We start from the raw sequence: 17106 nt of genomic DNA on the forward strand, positions 1-17106 counted from the left end.
CAATTCCAAAGAACACCTGCACCCCTATGTTTATAGCAGCACTGTTTACAATAGCTAAGCTTTGGAAACAGCCCAAATGCCCAAAAATAGAGGACTGGATCAAGAAGATGTGGTACATATATACCATGGAATATTACTCAGCATTCAAAAAAGATAAACACATGCAATTTGCAGCAACATGGATGGCGCTGGAAGGGATCATGCTCAGTGAAATAACCCAAAAAGAAAAAGAAAAATACCAGATGGTCTCACTCATAGCAGGAATCTAGAAAACTTAAATAAGGGACCAGGAAAATGAATAACTATAAGAAAGTGACAATCAAAATCAACAAAAACTCTGAGCCAGAGACAGTTTTTGGGGGTTGGGGGGCAGGAGGGGAGGGATAGGGGTCACAATGGGGGGATTGCAAGTGTATGGGGAATATAAAAATAAAATTTATTAATTAAAAAAATAAATTAAAAAAAAAGAACTTAAAACTGCCATGATGAAAAAACTGATGGAAGTAATTAAGGAAAACAATGCTCACAAGAATGAAATTGAATCCCTAAAGAGGGAAGTAAAAGAAATGCAGGAGATCAAATAATTAATGGAGGCACTAAAGAACTCTGGGAGAAGAAATGAAAGCAGAATAGATGAAATGGAAAAACAAATGTGTACTCTTGAAGACACAGAAATAAAAAGAACCAAAACAGAAAAGTAAAGAGAAGTACGAAGGACAAAGACTGAAGAATGACTTTGGGAACTATCCGACTCCATGAGGAAAGGAAACAAGAGTTATAGGAATCCCAGAAGGAGAGGAGAGAGAGATGTAGGAACAGAGAAAATAATCAAGGAGATAATTGAAGAGAACTTCCCAAATGTGAAGAAGGGACTGAAAATTGATATACAAGAAAGAAGTAAGAAGAACACCAAACTTCCATGACGAAAGGAAAAATACAGCAAGACACATAATAGTAAAGCTCCCAAGAATCCAGGACAAGGAAAAAATAATGAAGCTGACAAGAGGGAAGAAACAGATAAGATTCAAAGGAAAACCTATCAGACTGCTATCAGACTTCTCCGAAGAAACACTATGGGCAAGGAGAGAGTGGAGGGACATAGTCAACTGACTCCAAGAAAACAGATGCCAACCAAGAATACTCTATCCTGCAAAGCTCTCCTTCCTCTATGAGGAAAGAATAAGGACCTTCACAGACAAACAGAAACTCTGGAATTTCATTACGACTAAACCCCTACTCCAAAAAATACTACAAGGAGTCCTAAAGCCAGAACCTCAGAGGAACGAATAACAACGAAAGAAGGCCAAAAAAAAAAAAGTTATTTCAAGAATAAATAAATAAAATCAAAGGAAAGAAAAACACAATGGCAAATACAGATGCTAACATATCAATATTAACTCTACATGTAGATGGACTAAACTCTTCAATAAAAAGACACAGAGTTGCAGGCTGGATTAAGAAATAAAACCCAGCCTTTCTCTGTCTCCAGAAAACACATTTAGCTACAAAAGATAAAAATAACCTCAAAGTTGGTAAAGGACCTATACAAAGAAAACTATAAAACACTGTTAAAAGAAATATAAGAAAACACAAAGAAATGGAAAGATATCCCCTGCTGATGGATTGGAAGAATAAATATTATTAAAATGGCCATCCTACCAAAGCAATATACAGATTCAATGCTATTCCAATAAAAATTTCAATGTCATTCATCAAAGAAATAGAGCAATTATTTTTTTTTAATTTTTCCAATTCTTTCTTTCTTTCTTTCTTTCTTTCTTTCTTTCTTTCTTTCTTTCTTTCTTTCTTTCTTTCTTTCTTTCTTTCTTTCTTTCTTTCTTTCCTTTCTTTCTTTCTTTCTAAGATTTATTTATTTATAAAAGCACTGGGTGCAGTCAGAAGCACGGGAGGGTGAGAGGATTCACCGGAGCCAGAGCAGGGAGCAGAGGAGGCAGAAGGACCGAAGTACACTGCTGAGGGGAGCAGCGGGCAGGAGAGTTCTGCGCGCCACGCGGGACCCTCCTCCGGTGGCCGGGGAGCAGCCGGGGATCGAACCAGCGCTGCAGAGGCTGCGGGCAGCTTCGCAACCCAGCGCTCAACCGCTGCGCCACCGGGGAGGCCCAATAGAACAATTATTGATGAAATACATATGGAATCACCAAAAACCCCTAATAGCCAAAGCTCAACTGAAATAAAAAGAAGGGGATGGAGGCATCACACTCCCAGACTTCAAACTATACTACAAAACCATAATCATCAAAACTGCATGGTATTATAACAAGAACAGACACACAGACCAATGGAATCGAATAGAAAATCCAGAAATAAACCCACAGTTTTATGGTCAACTAATCTTTGACAAAGGAGCAAAGACTATGCATTGGAGCAAGAAAGTTTGTTCAATAAATGGTGCTGGGAAAACTGGGTTGCTACATGCAAAAGAATGAAGCTTGACCACCACCTCACACCATACACAAAAACCAACTCAAAATGGATTAAAGAACTAGACATAAGACCTGAAACCATAAAATACATAGAAGGAAATATAGGCAAAACAATACATGATATGTACATCAAAGACATCTTTACAGACACATCACCCAAAGCAGTGATAGTGAAGGCTCAGATAAACAGCTGGGACTTCATCAAATTAAAGAGCTTCTGCACAGCACAAGAGACAATAACAAAAACAAAGAGAAACCCCACCGACTGGGAGAACATTTTTGCATAAAACACTAATGATAAAGGACTGATCACAAAAATCTGCAAAGAGCTGATGAGACTCAACAACAACAAAGAAAATAATCCACTCAAAAAATGGGCAGAAGAGCTAAAAAGAAACTTCTCTGAAGAGGAAATGCAAATGGCCAACAGGCATATGAAAAAATGTTCAACATCACTTGTAATCAGGGAAATGAAAATCAAAACTACCATGAGATACCATCTTACACCAGTGAGAATGGCACATATATTAAGAAAACTAGCAACAACAAATATTGGCAAGGATGTGGAGAAAAAGGAACTCTCCTGCAGTGTTGGTGGGAGTGCAAACTGTTCCAACCACTATGGAGAGCTGTGTGGAGATTTCTGGACCTACTAAACATAGAGCATCCATATGATCCAGCAATTCCACTCCTAGGTATTTACCCAAAGGGCACAGAAACATCAATTCCAAAGAGCACCTGCACCCCTATGTTTATAGCAGCACTATTTACAATAGCTAAGCTTTTATAGCAGCACTATGTTTATAGCAGCACTATTTACAATAGCTAAGCTTTACAACCCAAAAGCCCAAAAATAGATGACTGGATCAAGAAGATGTGGTACATATACGCCATGGAATATTACTCAGCATTCAAAAAAGATAAACACATGCAATTTTCAGCAACATGGATGGTGCTGGAAGGGATCATGCTCAGCGAAATAAGCCAGAAAGAAAAAGAAAAATACCGCATGGTCTCACTCATAGCAGGAATCTAGAAAACTTAAATAAGGGACCAGGAAAATGAATAACTATAAGAAAGTGAAAATCAAAATCAACAAAAAACTATATACCAGTGACACTCTATGGCAGGTGGGGAGCGGGGAGGGGAGGGATTGGGGTCAAAATAAGGGGGTTGCAATTGTATGGGGAATATAAAAATAAAATTTATTTTAAAAAAAAAACTCAAAGTTAAAGGATGGAAAACAATTCTACAAGCAAATGGACCAAAAAAGAAAGCAGGAACAGCTATACTTATATCAGGTAAAACATTTCAAACTCAAAAAGTTAAAAAGAGACCCCAACGGTCACTACATTATGATCAAGAGGAAAATAATTCAAGAAGAAATAACACTCATTATCATATATTCATCAAACGAAGGAGCACCAAAATATATCAGACAACAATTGTCATCTTTGAAAACAGACATCAGAGAAAACACATACAGAGTGGGAGACTTCAACACACCACTATCAGCAATGGATAGATCAATGAGACAAAAAATAAGTAAAGACACTAAAGCTCTAAATAAGGATCTAGAGTGCTTGGACTTTACAGACATCTATAGAACACTAAACCCAAAAAAATCTAAGTAGACATTTTTCTCAAGCACACACGGATCATTCTCCAGGATCGATCACATACTGGGACCCAAGACAAACATCAACAGATACACCAAGATTGGAATCATACTAACCATCTTTTCTGACCATGAAGGCGTCAAACTAGAAATAAACCATAAAAAGAAGGCAAGGAACTCTCCTACCTCATGGAGATTGAAAACCACACTGCTGGAAGACCACTGGACTAATGAGTAAATCAAAGAAGAAATTTAAAAATTCTTTGAATTGAATGACAAGGAGGTCACCAATTTCCTAAATGTATGGGATGCAGCAAAAGCAGTAATAAAAGGAAAATATAGAGCAATAGATGCCCACATCAAGAAACAAGAAAGAACTCAAAGAAACAACCTAATCTCAAAGCTCAAAGAACTAGAAAAACAACAACAAAAAAACCCCAAAACTAGTAGAAGAAAAGAAATAAAAGCAGAAATAAATGAAATCGAAACCAAAAAAAAAAATCTCTCCAAAAGATCAATGAAACCAAGAGCTGGTTCTTCAAAAAAATAAATAAAATAGACAAACCCCTAGCCAGGCTCACAAAGGAAAAAAGGGAGAAAGCACAAATAAACAGGATTACAAATGAAAGAGGAGAAATCACAATGGACACAGCAGATATCAAAAGAATAATCAGAAACTACTATGAAGAGTTATATGGAAACAAGTTCAACAATCTAGAAGAGATGGACAAATTCCTACAACTCTACAATCACCCAAAGCTAGATAAAGAAGAAATAGAATACCTAAACTAACCAATTACAAGCAGCAAAATTGAAATGGTAATCAAAAACCTTCCCAAAAACAGAAGCCCAGGACCTGATGGATATACAAATGAATTCTATCAAACGTTCAGAAACGAATACTTCAGTCCTTCTGCCTGCTCTGCTCCCCGCTCTGGCTCTGGTGAATTCTCTCACCCTCCCGCGCTTCTGACTGTACCCAGTGCATGTATAAACAAAACAAACAAACAAACAAACAAACAAATAAATGAATAAAACATGCCTCTATTAAAAAAATGCTACCAAAAAAATGCTACAGAAACGAATTAGTGCCTATCATTCACAAAGTCTTCCAAAATATTGAGAAGGAAGGGATAATACCAAACACGTTCTATGAAGCCAACATTACACTAATACCAAAACCAAACAAGGACAACAGAAAAAAAGAGAACTACAGGCCAATCTCGCTAATGAACACTGATGCAAAAATCCTCAATAAAATTTTGGCTATCAGAATCCAACAATGTATCCATAAGATAATTCACCACGACCAAGTAGGATTCATTCCAGGGACACAAGGATGGTTCAACATCTGAAAATCAATCAACGCTATCCAACACATCAACAAAAAGAAATATAAAAACAATATGATAATATCAATAGATGCCGAGAAAGCATTTGATAAAGTGCAACACCCATTCATGATAAAAGCCCTTGAAATTCTTGGGATACAAGGAACATACCTCAACATCATAAAGCCCATATATGACAAACCAACAGCCAGTGGGTGAAAAGCTGAAATGGTGAAAAGCTGAAAGCAATTCCATTAAGATCTGGAACAAGACAAGGATGTCCACTCTCACCACTGCTTTTCAATATAATACTGGAAGTCCTAGCCAGAGCAATAAGACAAGAGAAAGACATACAAGGAATCCAAATAGGAAAAGAAGAAGTCAAGCTATCACTATTTGCAGACGATATGATAATATACATAGAGAACCCCAAAAACTCCGCAGAAAAACTAATTCAACTCATCAATCAGTTCAGTAAAGTGGCAGGATACAAAATCAACACGCAAAAGTCAGCAGCCTTCCTATACACAAACAATAAATCTGAAGAAGAAGAAATCAAAAAAACCATCCCTTTTATTATCGAAACAAAAAAATCAAATACTTGGGAATAAATCTAACAAAAGAAGTAAAGGACCTATACAAAGAAAACTATAAAACACTGTTAAAAGAAATAGAAGAAGACACAAAGAAATGGAAAGACATCCCCTGCTCATGGATTGGAAGAATAAACATTATTAAAATGGCCATCCTACCAAAAGCAATATACACATTCAGTGCTATTCCAATCAAAATTTCAATGTCATTCTTCAAAGAAATAGAACAATTATTGATGAAATTCATATGGAATCACCAAAAACCCCGAATAGCCAAAGCTCTCCTGAAATAAAAAAAAGAAGGGAATGGAGGCATCACACTCCCAGACTTCAAACTATACTACCAAGCCATGATCATCAAAACTGCATGGTATTGGAACAAGAACAGACACGCAGACCAATGGAATTGAATAGAACATCCAGAAATAAACCCACAGATTTATGGTCAACTAATCTCTGACAAAGGAGCAAAGAATATGTATTGGAGCAAAGAAAGTTTGTTCAATAAATGGTGCTGGGAAAACTGGGTCACTACATGCAAAAGAATGAAGCTTGACTACTACCTAACACCATCCACAAAAACCAACTCAAAATGGATTAAAGAACTAGATATAATACCTGAAACCATAAAATACATAGAAGGAAATATAGGCAAAACACTACATGATATGCACTTCAAAGACATCTTTACAGACACATCACCCAAAGCAGTGATAGTGAAGGCTCAGATAAACAGCTGGGACTACATCAAATTAAAGAGCTTCTGCACAGCACAAGAGACAATAACAAAAACAAAGAGAAACCCCACCGACTGGGAGAACATTTTTGCATACAACACTAATGACAAAGGACTGATCACAAAAATCTGCAAAAAGCTGATGAGACTCAACAACAACAAAGAAAATAATCCAGTCAAAAAATGGGCAGAAGAGCTAAAAAGAAACTTCTCTGAAGAGGAAATGCAAATGGCCAACAGGCATATGAAAAAATGTTCAACATCACTTGTAATCAGGGAAATGCAAATCAAAACTACCATGAGATACCATCTTACACCAGTGCGAATGGCACATATATTAAGAAAACTAGCAACAACAAATGTTGGCGAGGTTGTGGAGAAAAAGGAACTCTCCTGCACTGTTGGTGGGAGTGCAAACTGGTCCAACCACTATGGAGAGCTGTGTGGAGATTTCTGGACCTACTAAACATAGAGCATCCATATGATCCAGCAATTCCACTCCTAGGTATTTACCCAAAGGGCACAGAAACATCAATTCCAAAGAGCACCTGCACCCCTATGTTTATAGCAGCACTATTTACAATAGCTAATCTTTGGAAACAACCCAAAAGCCCAAAAATATATGACTGGATCAAGAAGATGTGGTACATATACACCATGGAATATTACTCAGTATTCAAAAAAGATAAACACATGCAATTTGCAGCAACATGGATGGAGCTGGAAGGGATCATGCTCAGTGAAATAAGTCAGAAAGAAAAACAAAAACTCATAGCAGGAATGTAGAAAACTTAAATAAGGGACCAGGAAAAAGAATAACTATAAGAAAGAAAATATTAAAATCAGCAAACAACTATGAACCAAAGTCACACTATGGGGGATGGGTGGCGGGGAAAGGAGGGATTGGGGTCAAAATAAGGGAGTTGCAATTGTATGGGGAATATCAAAATACAATTTAAATTTAAAAAAATAGGAAAGGGGATATTATCATGGGTTACACAACTCCTTTTTGTACTAACAGGAAATGCAAAAGGTCCCTCTCGTTTACGGCGTTCTTTAAGCATTTTTTAAATATTTATTTATGGAAGAACCGGGGTATAGGCCAGATGTGCAGGATGGTGTGAGGATTCACCAGAGACAGAGCGGGGAACAGAACAGGCAGACTGACAATATACACTGCTGAGGGGAGCAGCAGTGTATATCCTGTATATCCTCGCCCGCCAGTCGGGATCAAACCAACAATACAGAGGGTGTGGACAGACTCACATTGCGGCATTCAACCGCCTGCACCACCAGGGAGGCCCTTCTTTAAGCATTTTTTTAAACTAAGTTTTGCTGACAAGAATCTTGAGACACTGGCAGATTAGAATGAGTGGCAAAAGACTGAAATGCTCTAAGAATTTCTTGAAGCTTATTAGAGAGTTCAGGTGGAGGGTGCTGTAGCATCCTCTACTTGATTAAAAAATTCCCCACCACTAACCTCTGAAGAGGCCTTGTGATCAGGGTCAGACTCAGAAGAGTCCAGTAAATGTTTTTTAACACCCTCGTGTAAAGGGAGCACCAAGTTGTTCTTTATAATTGTTTTGAGGGGAAGTAGGATTATTACCCACAGGATGAAGAGCTTATTGTTTTAGAAAAGCTTTTTACAGGATTAACAAACTTACTTACTTATACTAACATAACATACTTACTTATTTATACTAACAAAGATTTTTAAGAGTGGGTTCGTCTTTCTGTAAAGGAAATTTAGTTAATTACCGGTGTTTGTTGAACAACACAATTTTTACCTTTTAAGAAAACACATTTAAACATTAAATATTAACACCCAATCTTAAAACCTAAAGACATGTATCTTTTAAATTAAACCATTGAATTTACACTAGTTTACCAAATTTAGATCATGATCAAAATTGGGGAGTTTGTATAGGTGCCATTTATAGTTCATCCTCCGGAGGTAGAAGACAAGGATAAACAGATATCTCTTGATTTTTATTTAAAATTTTGGCCATGTGTTAATTTTAAGAAGTCAAATTATTTACTTTTAAAGGTTTTTTATCTATTTATATACATAAGAACTAGGGTGTAAGGCAGATGTGTGGGGGTGAAAAGACCAACCTGAGAGTGGTGAGAACAGATGATCTACCAAAACATGCTGTTGAGGGGAGAAGCCGGCTGAGGCAGGAGAGGCTGGCTGTGTAATGTGGGCCAACTCCCCAGCCAGGATCTAACCCTTAATGTACTGGTCTGAGATAGCTCAACAGTGTTGAGACTTCAACCCCTGTATTACCAGGGAGGCCCCATATGTCAAGATTTTTTAATGAGATAGAAGTTAAAATCCTTATATAGATAAAGTGTTTAATTTTAACCATCACTTAAGACTGGGGGCCCAAGGTCACCAAAATTTTAAAGACAGGCAGTTGTTACTAAATTTGAGATGTTAAAATATTTTAGAGTTTGCATTTTTAAGAAATAATCCTTTGGATTTATATTGTTTTTGCTTTATTTTATTGAGACCAAACATTTTTAAGATAATGGAACAATTTTTATGGACCATGCATGGGGAAAACAGGAGAAGAGAGGTTAAGATCTTTGATCTGAAGGGGTGTGAGATTACCACTCATGTTTCTAAGAGAGAGAGTAAAGATTTAACTGAAAAACTCACTGAAGAAAGTTAACATCACAGACTCAGTGTCTGTGGGCCTTTCACCAGGCTGATTATCATCACAGAGTCCGGCTCTGTGGGCCTTTTACCTGGATGATTTGGAAGAAAGTAACATCACAGACTCAGAATCTGTGGGCATTTTACCAGGCTGATTTGGAAGAAAAAGATAGGAAAGACATGACTGAAAACACCTTCTTACCGCTTCGTTGCAGACTCTGGGTCTGTGAAGCCTTTTGGCCAGGCTTGAGAGGATGTCCAATTCCCGTCTCCGGGCTTGAGGAGCAGGGTGTGGGGTCCCTGTTTGGGAGCCATTTGTTGCATCAGGCAACCTCACACTGATAGAGAAATGGGAGTCGTGGAGCAGGCTTCATAATGCAGGATATTGCTGAAGAGCAAGATCCTGGCCCTTTTATTGGCCCGCGGTATTGGTTGTGAGGGGGAAGAGCAAAAGGAGATTAAGGGCATGGAGATGATAGAAAGGGGAAGGGTGGGTGTAGAAGATTAGGGATTGTGAGTCTGCCCTCCAGGCACTTTTTATCTACTTCATGACACACCCTAATCCCCAGCCATTGTTCTAATCTTATCGACAAGGCATTCCACTGATCAGCTTCTGGGGTCCCTTGTCAGTACATCGGTCCTCGGCCAGGGCGTTCCCGGCCATATTTCGTGATGTGTAAGTCGGGAGACCTGTTATGCTTCATTTTATTTTATTTTTTTGCAGATTTATTTACTTATGAATACAAGAGCTCGGGTGCAGGGCAGAGATGCGGGGGTGGGGTAAGGGAATTCACCAGAGACAGCGCAGGGAACAGAACAGGTGGACTGACTAAAATCCACTGCTGAAGGGAGCAGCGGGAAGACAGGAGAGGTCGGTGGCTCCCCGTGGGTCACCTTCCTGGCTGGGGATGGAACTGGGGCTCCAGAGGCTGGGGATGGCTTCACAGTGTGGTGCTTAACCCCTTCCCCACCAGGGTGTTCCCTAGTCATGCCTTTATGTCAGCTTCAGGTAAGGGGATTTTTAAGAATGGTTTAAAATAATAATCTTTCCCAGAAATTCAAGCCACTTTGTTTGCCCTTTTAATGACTAGCGGATAATGTAGGGTCACAGTATTTGGAGCGAGGAGAAGGCATTTGTCTGCATCTCAGTGTTTATTTGGGAGCCGCCCCTCCAGGGCCTGCATCCGGGGCCCTTGCCTCAGGGAGTTCCTGCGCCCCAGCCCCGCCCCAGCGCACCTGGCTGCACCTGCACTGCTACCGCACGTGCATGCTCGTTCATGCCCTGCTGGCCCCTGACTCGGGGTGAGGTTCGGCCAGGGTAAGCCTGGTCCTTCAGGAACCCCGTAGGGGCGCCGCTGCCCCATTACCTGGGGAGCCGGCGGCGGGGAGCAGACAGGTGAGGCCCAGGGAGGGAAGGCGCTAGAGCTCTGGTTGGCGCCTCTGGCCTGCACCCCGGTTCTTGTATAAATAAATAAATCTTTTTTTTAATTAGCCTTTTTCTAATGATTCCCAGGCAGCAGGCTTAATTACTGCACTTACCAGAGAAAATTCCTGGAGATCTAGAACAATTGGTGAGGAGAGGATGCCTCGGCAGTGCCTGCAGCATTGTTCAGGTGAGACCCGCCTTTAGGACCATTTATTTATTTATATTGTCTTAGGGTCTTCCCTTTCCCCAAGCTCATCTTTTTTTTTTTTCTTTTCTTGCATCGTTGTTCATTTTTTTAGGTATTGGATTCTCCCTTCAGGGGTGGTCCTCATAGTGCTCCCACCAGAATAGCACCCGTGACCCATCACCATAATCCCTTGTGCTCTTCCCTCCCCTCTGTTCACCCCCTCCCCCCTCCGCGCTGGGGGCCTCAGCTCTTGGTCATCCTGCTGGGGTTGTCTTTTTCTCTACCTTTTGTTCAGTTTCTCTATATTTCCCACGTAAGAAACCACCTGATATTTCTCTTTCTCCTGCCTTACTGTGGCTAGCATCATCCCTTCCAGCTCCATCCGTATCACCACAAACAGCATGAATTTGTCTTTTTTGATTATGAGCAATACCCCGCGGTGTAACTGTACCACAACTCCTTGATCCATTTGAGACAGGGCAAGCTAGGGTTATTAGGCAGTTTTTAGGGACAGTGCAGGAGGGGACCTCTGAAGAATTTAGGGAGGCTTCAGAGATAAGGACAACCAAAGAAATATAACCAATTCCATTAGGAAAACAAATACCCCAGGACCACGAATAATATTAATACTGTTAATGATGGTCCTGGTTTTCTTCAGGTGATAAAGGGAGGTGGAGACCGGAGAAATGGAGAGTGGTTTAATTTATGGACACATTAGAAGGGCAGCTGTTTAACTTCAATGCAGGGATGCCCATCCAGAGGACTGGGCCATAAATTTAAAGATGCAACTAATGGGGAAAGAGAAAGCTGTTAGATAAGGAATGTGAAGATCCCGCACTCAGTAGCAAATTAAGTAAGACAGCCGAGAACTAACCAATCACAAAGAGACTGGTGAAGTTTGAGAATAACGAGGGAAAAAAAGGTATATATTCCCTAAGACACGACTCTACTTTGGCTTCCTTGCCCCTCCCAGGCCTGGTTCCCTGGCCTGGGAGTCCCACTTTATTTCTGCTCTTTTCCTCCTCAATAAACTTTTTCTTTCTATAAACGAACCTGCCTCTTCTCGCTTGCTTGCCTGAGCATCTGCGAAGTTCCTGCTGTGGCTTCGTGAGACACCAACCCTGGGGATCTAGTGGCTGGGACTCAGCGCTGCCCTGCAGCCTGAGATCCGTTCCTGGCTGGGAGACTAGACCTGACAATTCCGGTATCACATTCATCTGTTTTGTGGCATTTGAGTTGTTTCCATGTCATGGCTACTGTAAATAGTGCTGCAATAAGCACAGGAGTTCAGGTTTCCTGTTTTTGTTTTTGTTTTTTTTGTCCCTTGGGTAGATTCCTAGGAGTGGAACTCTGGATCATGTGTAGACCCGTTTTCAGTGTTCTGAGGAACCTCCACACAGCTGCCCATAGTGGCTGGACCAGTTTGTGCTCCCACCAGCAGCGTCAGAGCCTCCTTTGTCTCCTCCGCTTCTCCAGCATTTCTTATTGCCAGTTTTGTTTTTTTTTTTTTTAATAAGGAGCATTCTCACTGGAGTGAGGTGGTCCCTCATTGTGGTTTTGATTTGCATTTCCCTGATATTAGCGATGCTGAACATTTTTTCTATGCCTGTTGGCCATTTGCATTTCTTCTTCGGAGAAGTGTCCCTTAGCTGTCATGTGGTGTGCTGATATTTTCTCCCATTCAGGGGGTGTCTCTTTGCTTTGATCATTGTCTCTTGCTGTAGCCCCAACTGTTTACATTCTCCCTGGTTTTCCTTGCTCTGGAGAAGAATCCTCAAAGATGTTTCTGAGGATCATGTCATTGAGTGTTGTCCTGTGTTTCCTTCTGTATATTCGATGGTGCCAGGTTTCACATGCAAGTCTTTCATCCACTTGAGTTGGTTTGTGTATGGTGTGAGATAGCGGTCTAGTTCATTCTTTTGCATGTTGCAATCCAGTTTCCCCAGCACCATTTATGGAAGAGGCGATTTTTTTCCAATGTATATTCTTTGCTCCTGTGTCATAGGTTAGCTCACCATATATGTGTGCTTTTATTTCTGGGCTTAACTTTGATTCCATTGGTCTCTGTGTCTGTTTTTGTCCCAACACAGTTTTTATTATAACAGCTTTGTCATATTGTTGGATGTCTGGGAGTGTCAGACCTCCATTATTCCTCCCTTTTAGTCACAACTTTCGCTGCTCGAGGTTTTGTGATTCCATATGAATTTGAACAGTATTGGTTCCATTTTGTTGAGGAACACCATTGAAATTCTCATTGAAATTGCACTGAATCTGTAAATTGCTTACAAATAGGAAGTCCCATCTAGGATTGTTACTTTTTTCCAGTTATGGAACATTCATAAAACAGAGTGTTAACAAAAAATGTATGTGTTGGGCCTCCCCAGTGGCGCAGCGGTTGAGCGCTGGGTTGCGAAGCTGCCCGCAGCCTCTGCAGCGCCGGTTCGATCCCCCGCTGCTCCCAGGCCACCAGAGGAGTGGCCCACATGGCGCGCAGACCTCTCCTGCCGCCCGCTGCTCCCCTCAGCAGTGTACTTCGTTCCTTCTACCTGCTCTGCTCCCCGCTCTGGCTCTGGTGAATTCTCTCACCCTCCTGCGCTCCTGACTGTACCAAGTACTTGTATAAATAAATAAATAAATCTTTAAAAAAATGTATGCGTTATTTTCTGTAATGTCTAAAAAGGTGTTATTTTCTGGGGTGGAAATGTTGGTGAGGATATCCATTTTGTGGGGCCTGTGTGCCGTTCCATTTCAACATTGCTCAAATGGGTTGATACTAGAACATCTGTTGCCATTTTTGCTACCTTGAATGTCACCATGTCACAAACAATAAAGGTCACAGATAGACATGGCAATAGCCGTCTGCTCTGTGTCAGTGACTTCCTTTCATTGACAGTGGACAAAATTCATTTAAAGGGTATGTTTTTAGCCAAACAGAAAATCCCCTTTTTAAAAAATGGGAGTTAAATAGTGTTGGCATTCTTTGGTTCCTAGAATGCCTCTTGCTATTCCCAGTGGTTTTTTTTTTTCCTTTCTTCCTTTTCTTTGCACCCTCTTCATTTATGATACTTCTGACCTTGTGTAACAGAGTGGTCCCCAGGAAAGGGGGAGGTTCCAGGTTTCCTGGCCCACCCAAGGGAGGGTGGAGCTGAGCAGGGAGAGAAGAAGCTGCAGAGGAGACTGAGGAAGGAAGCAGAATGGAGCCAGAAGGAGACCTGGAGGAGGCACATGGAGCCTAGAGACACGTGAAGAAACTGTGCTTGTCTTTTGGTCGTGGACGGGGTGACACAGATGTGGGTGAGACCCATAGGGAGGTGACAATGGCAGCTTTTATGTTGATTTTGATTTTGCTCTTTTCCTTCCGGGCTTGTCTGGTTGTTTCTGACCCTTTTCTGTGGGTCCCCCAGGAAGATGCTTTAGACTTGTGGCAGGCTTTGGGGCCTTACTCTGGGCCAATCCCATTTGAAGAGAGTTTTACCCACGAGGGAACGGGTAACTTTGGGTGCTTGATTTAGAAACCAGATTCTTTGCCTTTCCTGTATTGTTTCCTAATTGTATTAAAGTTCCTTCCCATTAAAGTCTCATGTTTTGTGTTAATGCGGTGGATGGCAGAACCCTATATAGAATAGGCAGGTTTGCAGGGTTTGGGCTGCCCCTCTCTCTGTCCTGTAACACTTGTACGGTTTACAAGTTTACCGAGAAATAAAACTGAGACACAGGGCAAGTTAGGGTAATTAGGCAGTTTTAGGGACACTGCAGGAGGGGACCTAGGAGAGTTGAGGAAGGCTTCAGAGATAAGGGAAGCAAGAGGAACGTAACTAATTCCACTAGGAAAAACAAACATCCCAGCACTAAGGACAACATTGTTAATGCTGGCCTTGGTTTCCTTCAAGTGATAAAGGGAGGCAGAGATTGGGGAAATGGAGAGTGGTTTAATTTATGGACAAATTAGAAGGGCAGCTGATTAACTTCAATGCAGGGATGCCCATCTGGAGGACTGGGCCATAAAGATAAAGATGCAACAAATGGGGAAAGACAAACCTGTTAGATAAGGAATGTGAAGATCCCCGCTAAGTAGCAAATTAAGTGAGACAGCCGAGAACTAACCAATCACAAAGAGACTGGTGGAGCTTTAGAATAATTAGGGAAAGAAGGTATATATTCCCTGAGACACGACTCCACTTGGGCTTCCTTGCCCCTCCCTGGCCTGGTTTCCTGGCCTGGGAGTCCCACTTTATTTCTGTTCCTTTTCTCCTCAGTAAACTTTTTCTTTCTCTAAACAAACCTGCCTCTTCTTACTTGCTTGCCTGAGAGTCTGCAAAGTTCCTGCTGCGGCTTCTTGAGACACCAACCCGTGGTGGTCTAGTGGCTGGGACTCAGCACTGCCCCTGCAGCCTGGGATCTGTTCCTGGCTGGGAGACTAGGCCTGACAATTCCGGTATCAAAACCACTGTTGAACTACCACAAGTGAATCAATAAATTCTTGATACTGCCAGCTTTCCTGTCAATGATGGAACCTCTGCTGAAATAACCATGTTTTCACTTGTAGGATGAGACAGAAAATAAAAGTGTTCTGTTAGGCAGGACACTCGATTTATATCGATCTGTGACAAGTTGACTTGGAATACAGGATTTTCATTCTATTATGTTCTGTATTTCTTTTTGCAAAGGCAATGAAATAATCACAGGAAGGTTTTATCAGTTATTTCAAATTTTGTTTTATGGAATGTCATTGCTCCATTAAAAATTTTGTCTTTTTCTTCCCATAGTTATGCAAAACTTTCAGGCCTCTTGTATTTATTTTGTAAAATTTTTATTTATTTATGCATACAAGACTGGGGTTGTAGGCCAGAGATGCAGTGAAACTCTTCTGAGGGGAGCAGCAGGCGAGACAGGAGAGGTCTGCTGCACCATGTGGGCCAGCTCCCAGCCTGGGGATGGAACCTGTACCACAGTGGCTGCCAGTAGCTTGATAGTGCTGAGACTTATCGCGAGTGGGATTAATTGGCTTCAGTCAGAAGTTGGCTCTCAAAGAGAATTTTATTACTGTATTGTTCACATACACACACATTCACATAGGCAAGGCAACCCGAAGTTCCCAGAGTAGCTCTGACTGAAGACAGTAGCCACGACGTGTCTTAGCCGGGCCTTCCACCCAGGGGAAAGTCCTCCGGCTGTGGAAGTCTCTAGGCTTGAGGGCCCAAAGTCCGGATGGTCCCTAGGATGTTGAGCCGGTCTGCAGCATATGCTGCTGTCAGAGAGCAGGCCGCCGGTTTGTGGGAGGAAGAACGGGGGAGTGAGGCTTGGTTCATGGTGTGCCAAACTGAGGATTGAGGAGAGGTTCTGGCTGGAGAACAGTCTGAGTCCAAAGAGGAGCAGCAAGCTGGACTCGGAAGAGGAGCTTCTGGAAAGTCCTTAGCTCAGAGCCAGGTTTGGGACTGCTCAGAGACTGCTTCATGAATCCACTCCTTTTATGCATCCTTCTCAGGTTCAGGCTCAGGCACCATCTATTTTCATCATCTTTAACATTCAGGATGTGGAGGCAGCCCCATGCACTCACGGCGCTCGCAGACACCTTAGCCTACTCTTAGTTTCACCCTTAGCCTATGTATTTATAGTGCTTGTAAGCTTTTTATGTTGATTACATGCTTAACCCCTTGCACCCGGAGGGAGACCCCAGACCTCTTGTATTTGAGGCTGGAAGGGTCTGGGCTTTGAATCGGTGCCTTATTATTTTCACTGTTTTTTTTATTTTTTATTTTTACCTATAACTAGATGAAACTTGTTGATTAAAACAATAAATATTGTAAAAATTGAAAAAGGGTAAAATGTGCTCATTTGGACTGACAAATTAGTTCAAGCTAAAAATTGAAAAACTATTGATGGAATTCAGGTGATGGGGTTCAGTGTGGGGGGAATTCTTGGATCCTCTGACAAATCATTCAGTAATGTTCCCTTTCATCAGCACATGGCAAGGTGATTGAGGAAAAGAGAGCAGGAGAGAGAGAAGTCTGCATAGACTCAGATAGGCTCTGAAAGAACAAAAGCTGCATTTTGCCAGGGTAAGGGGTGTTCTTTCATAATGTTCTGTGATGGAATGAGTGTGGAAATTATT

The sequence above is a fragment of the Talpa europaea genome, assembly GCF_964194135.1.
Source record: "Talpa europaea genome assembly, chromosome: 1".
In the NCBI taxonomy this organism is placed as follows: domain Eukaryota; kingdom Metazoa; phylum Chordata; class Mammalia; order Eulipotyphla; family Talpidae; genus Talpa; species Talpa europaea.